The following is a 6000-nucleotide window of genomic DNA, read 5'->3' as shown; positions in this document are numbered from 1 at the left end:
GAAGGGTTCCAATTACTTGGTCCCTGAACAACGAGCATAGACTTTGATCAGCCACTCAATTCAGTGTCCCCGATTCAACCACAACTCACAAGCTGCAGTATGTGTTCTCCTTGATTGCATTAGCATCAGGTGCGCTCATTAGTAAATTGGGCTCTCTTAGATGAGGACAATGCATCACGCAAGCAGCTGATGATCAATTATTATTGTCCTCTGGCCTGTCATGCCTGGCCAAGAATGGGATTCCTTTAAGCAGGAAATCTCCTACTCTAAGTAAACTAGAATTAGCAGACAAAACATTATGCCCAGTTCAAGTACTTAAGGTTTTACCGAGAGCTCATGGGAGACATCCTAAAAGACTCATTTTTTCCTACACTCCAGGAAGACTTGCTACAGGCTCGAACATGTTCGACAACACTGTGTATCAGTAAGTGGCATGGGTGTATCAGTAAGTGGCATGGATAGTCTTGACCCGTAGGCGCTACATTGGCAAACCACAGGTCTTCCTAACAGGCAGGTATGCTAGCTATTGCTGGGGAAGGTTTGACAATACTGCAACCATAGCCAGCATGCTTAGGTAAGTCACCACAGAACTTCACTCTAAAAAAACATGAGTGGCACTTAGTTTCTTGTTCTTTGCTACCAAACCTAAAGGTATTTGGAATAAAGAATGGGCCCTGAAATTGGTGGCTTGATCCAGGACCAAAAATGTTTTGGATTGTCGGGATTAAAATCAAGAGCTTTTTGTCACCTGTCAAGTTCTTTGTAAAGCTCTTTTGAGGACAAGACAGCCACTACACTATAAAAAAAACAGGTTTTGATTTAGGAAAGACGTATTTTTGGTAGTCACTGTTGAGTCTTCAAGACCCCACTTCCCTGACAAAAGACATGGGATTTGGGTTAGAGATCAGCCTCCATTGACCAACAGAATGGAATGGCTTCATGGTCCACGTTTGGTCGTATGTTTACAATACGACAATGCATATACAGTCACTTCTTATGGGTTTTGACATAGGTAAACTGGGTTTTAGCATTCGCTAAGGATAAGTGAAAATGGAACCCTTGCTTTATGGATTCGGGATTGACTCCAGCATAGAAGTTCATGTCCCTTCTGTGGTCTTTTGCTCTACAAAGACCCACACCCAAAAGACCTCCAATTACTTGGTCCCTGAACAAGGTTCTTAGACTTTTATGTATCCCTTAGTTCAGTGTATCCAACACAACTGCAACTCACATGCTGCAAAAAGCAATCTTCCTAGTTGCATTAGCATCAGGAGCCCATATTAGTGAATTAGGCTCTCTTAAACAGGGGACAATATATATCACACACACTACTGATAATCAGTTATTATTGTCCCCTGGTCCATCATCCCTGGCCAAGAATGAGAATCCTCTAAGAAGGAAATCTATTCTTATAAGAAAACTCAATTTAGCAGACAAAACATTATGCCCAGTACAAACACTTTAGGTTTACCTAGAGGTCATGGCAAATATCCCAGAAGGTCCGATTTTCCTACACCCTACCATGAATTAACCACTCTCTTTACCAGGGCTAAGAATAATTTTATTAGTGTCCCTCATTAAAAAGACAAACCCACACACTTTTCCAAAATCGCATGATGTTAAGAAAGTAAGTACATACATCATTGGCCTTCCTTAGAAATGTCTCTTTCGAAGAGGTCTCCAAATGTACAAGGTGGTCATTAGAGAGTATTCTTAAAACACTACTGCCGTGAGCTTGAACAAATTCGACTACACTATGTATCAGTAGGTGGTATGGTTAATCCTGACCCCATAGGCTCCACAGAGGAAAACCAGGCTCTTCCTAATGGGTGGGTATCCTGGCTATTGCTGGGAAAGGTGCGGCAAGACTGCAACCTTACCCAGCATACTTAGAATTACACACTTAAAACTTGAAGTTCTTGCTTAGTTTCTTGTTTTTGTTACCAAAACCTGTGGCTGACCTTGGTCCAGAAATGGTTTAGTTTTATTTTTGGTATTGTTGGGATTGAAATTTTGGGAGCTTAAGCTTTTTTGTCACACTGCCAATTTCTTTGTAATGCTCCTTTGAGGACAAAACAGAGACTATGCTATAAAAAAATAGGTTTTGATGTACGAAAAACTCATTTTTAATAGTTGCTGTTGAGTCCTCAAAACTCTCCCACTTCCCTGATGAAAGGGGATGGGATTTGGGGAAAAGTTCATTCTGCATTGACCAACAGAGTAATGGTTCCTGGTCTTTTTACCAGCTCGATAGTAAAGCAAGATGACTGGCACACATGCGCAATAATTGTCATTTCTTCTGCAGTTTTGACATAGGAAACCTGGGTACAGCTTTGCTGAAGACGAGAGAAGATGCCTTCTTGGCTTTGAGTCCATTATACTATGTTACGTGTCATAGCGTTTATCATTACGACATAATACGTACCCAGCTATAAGACCAGGCTAAGAGATGTTTCTTTGATATTATTCTAGTTACCATGGGGTCCTGGAACACACCATGGACAATAACTTGTTTTATTATCTGGGCTTCAGCCACTTGAAAACAATCATGCAATTAGTTGGGCCAGTAATAGAAGTTTGCTTGGCCTAAAAATGTTTAGAAAGAAATATAACCGAATCCCGTTTATAAAAGAAATCGTCATAGCAAAGGTGTAAAATCCTCTTCCTCTCAGGTGCTGATATTTTTTATCTATTATTTGCATATTCATTGATACTGTCACCTAGCATATACATATAATGTTAAATTCTATGATTATATATCAGGCCCTTGAAGATGTCTTACTAAATAAGGTAAAACAGTCAGGAATTATGACTGATGTTTCATTTTCCCCTTTGGTGGTTTGCATATTTATATACTATGTAACACAGTTTTAATAGATGAGAGTTGATTATCATATGAGGTACAATTAAAGGTAGAAGAATGTGAGGGAAACCAGAAATGAAAGAGGTGTAAGCAAACTCTGACAGTTAAAAAAAACATTATGAAAGTCATTTTGGATGATCATGGCATTAGTACTATTATTATTACCCACTCTTTTTTCCTACTGAAAAAGCAGAATGGTCCAAGACAAAAGGACTTCAGCAGAGAAAGCACTGGGATATGGGAAAATAAGTTAATTGTTAGTTAAAGAGTAAACTGTATTGGAGCATAAAAAATTAAAAACAGTTAACCCTTTAATGCTGATTGGACGTATTAAAGCGTCGACGAAAAATTGTCTGTTGGATGCCAAACCGACATACGAAACGTTGACGAAAAGAGTTATTTTAAAATTCGCGGAAAAATAGTTATAGGCCTACTAGGCGAAAACTTTTGAATCACACGCCTTGGGGGATGCTGGGAAGTTCACGGATCAAGCTGTTGTTTGTTTACAATCGTTACCCAGGCGCGCAAGCGCTAATTTCTTTCTTTCTCGCACTAAAAAGACATCAGTAACACATCTCAGAAATTATTTGTCACTATGACATAATTTTTGCACTATTTTATATTACCCGTTACATAGAGTTTTACATATGAAAATGTGCGCAATTTCATGTAGAATACAACTAAAAACAACTCATGGTTGTAGATTTTATCAGTTTTGAAATATTTTCATATAAATACCGATTAGTGCCAAAATGTCAACCTTCGATCAAATTTGACTACCGAAATGGTCGAAAAACGCAATTGTAAGCTAAACCTCTTATATTCTGGTAATATTCAATCATTTACCTTCATTTTACAACAATTGGAAGTCTCTAGCACAATATTTCGATTTATGGTGAATTTATGGAAAAAAACTTTTTCCTTACGTCCGCGCGGTAACTCTTCCGAAAAAATCAGAAATTTTTTCATCCGATTGTCGTAATGTTTACACAGTTTTATATTAGCCGTTACATAAAGTTTTTATATGGAAATGGAAATGTCGTAATTTTCATGTAGAATACAATTAAAAACAACCCATGGTTGTAGCTTTTACCAGTTTTGAAATATTTTCATATAATTAACGATAAGTACCAAAATTTCAACCTTTGGTCAACTTTGACTCGACCGAAATTGTCGAAAACCGCAATTGTAAGCTAAAACTCTTACATTCTAGTAATACTCAATCATTTACCTTCATTTTGCACCAAATTGGAAAGTTCTAGCACAATATTTCGATTTATGGTGAATTTTAGAAAAAAAAAAAACTTTCCTACATCCGCGCGGTAACTCTTCCGAAAAAAATCAGAAATTTTTTCGTCAGATTGTCGTAATGTTTGCACCATTTTAAATTAGCCGTTACATAATGTTTTATATATGAAAATGTGGGCAATTTTCATGTAGAATACAACGAAAAACAACCATGATTGTAGCTTTTATCAATTTTGAAATATTTTCGTATAAATAACAATAAGTGCCAAAATTTCAACTTCGGTCAACTTTGACTCGACCGACATGGTAAAAAAAACCCAATTGTAAACTAAAACAATTACATTCTAGTAATATTCAATCATTTACCTTTATTTTGCAACAAATTTAAAGTCTCTAGCACAATATTTCGAATTATGGTGAATTTATGAAGAAACAAAAATTTCCTTACGTGCGCGGTAACTTCCGAAAAAATCATAAATTTTTCCGTCCGATTGTCGTAATGTTTGCCCCATTTTAAATAGCCGTTACATAAAGTTTTGTATATGAAAATGTGCGCAATTTCATGTAGAATACAACGAAAAACAACACATGGTTGTAGCTTTTATCAGTTTTTGAAATATTTTCATATAAATAACGATAAATAGAAAAAAAATTTGACCTTCAGTCAACTTTAACTCGACCGAAATGGTCGAAAACTGCAATTATAAGCTCACAACACTTACAGTCTAGTAATATTCAATCAATTACCTTCACTTTGCAACAAACGTGAAGTCTCTAGCACAATATTTCGATTTATGGTGAATTTTTGAAAGTTTTTTTTTTTTTACATCAGCGTGTTACGAATTCATGCATCATATTGTGATAATATTTTCTCTGTGTTGCTTTGATCGTTTTACAATTTGTTATATACCAAAATCATCGCAATTTAGTGTACAATACAACAAAAAAATAAATAACTCGTTAGCTTTTATCCGTTTTGCTCACCGCGATTTGTATACAATTATATATGAAATTTTTTTTTGTGCTGTCATATACATATTCCAATATTTTATATATGATAATGACATTTTTATTCATTTCTGATGGTTGCATACTAAACTTCAGGCAATGATAAAAAAAAGGAGCCAAAAATGAACTCTTAATCTTGAAAATTAAGCATGCTGTGATTTTTTTTTTAAACTTTTTTCGGTTCGGCGGTCACTCGCGAACGTTGCCGACATACAGGAGACACTTTCGGAAATGCCGGCTCGGCGTTTAAGGGTTAATATAAAACAAACACCAAACAAGATAAAAGGGAGACTCATTTCAGCCAGCCTAGTATGAAAGCATGTATAGAAGTTAAATCTCTTCAGTTCCAATAATTCAACAAAATGAGCTGGAAGATCATTCCATAATTTGGTTACAGTCAAAACAAAACTTCTACGTAACTGTGTTTTCCCTTAGCAAAATAGAAAAAATGGCAAGACTTTTTGGACTGATTGTCTATAAGTATAGCATTATATGGTGGATGACTTAATGTGAGAAGATCTGAATGCTAAGGATGAACTCATTGAACATTGGTAGCCAGATGAATGATAAATAAAACTTGAATGGGAAGTTTAATTAAACAACTCAAGTTTGTATGTAGTAATTAGCTATGATATCCTGTGTAATGCACACTCAAGCAAAACCCCTTATGGAAGTTTGTGTATAGCAATTAGCTACGATATCCAGTGTAATGCTCACTCAAGCACAACCCCTTATGGAAGTTTTGTATCTAGCAATTAGCTACCATATCCTGTGTAATGCACACTCAAGCATAACCCCTTATGGAGACTCAAACATCTGACAGGCTTGGGGAGCAATAGTTGGGGGAAGCAACAAGGAGTTTCAAAGAGGAGAGATTGGAT

At 36.2% G+C, this 6000-nt stretch overlaps 1 protein-coding gene across 1 annotated transcript in view; it reads left to right on the top strand.

Annotated features, from left to right (window-relative positions):
- LOC135198254 (uncharacterized) overlaps window positions 1-6000 on the top strand; it is a 476435-nt gene that overhangs the window by 469282 nt on the left and 1153 nt on the right. The window lies entirely within an intron of this gene.

This window comes from Macrobrachium nipponense, chromosome 22, assembly GCF_015104395.2.
Source record: "Macrobrachium nipponense isolate FS-2020 chromosome 22, ASM1510439v2, whole genome shotgun sequence".
Classification (NCBI taxonomy): domain Eukaryota; kingdom Metazoa; phylum Arthropoda; class Malacostraca; order Decapoda; family Palaemonidae; genus Macrobrachium; species Macrobrachium nipponense.
This window is presented reverse-complemented; position numbering and strand designations above follow the sequence as displayed.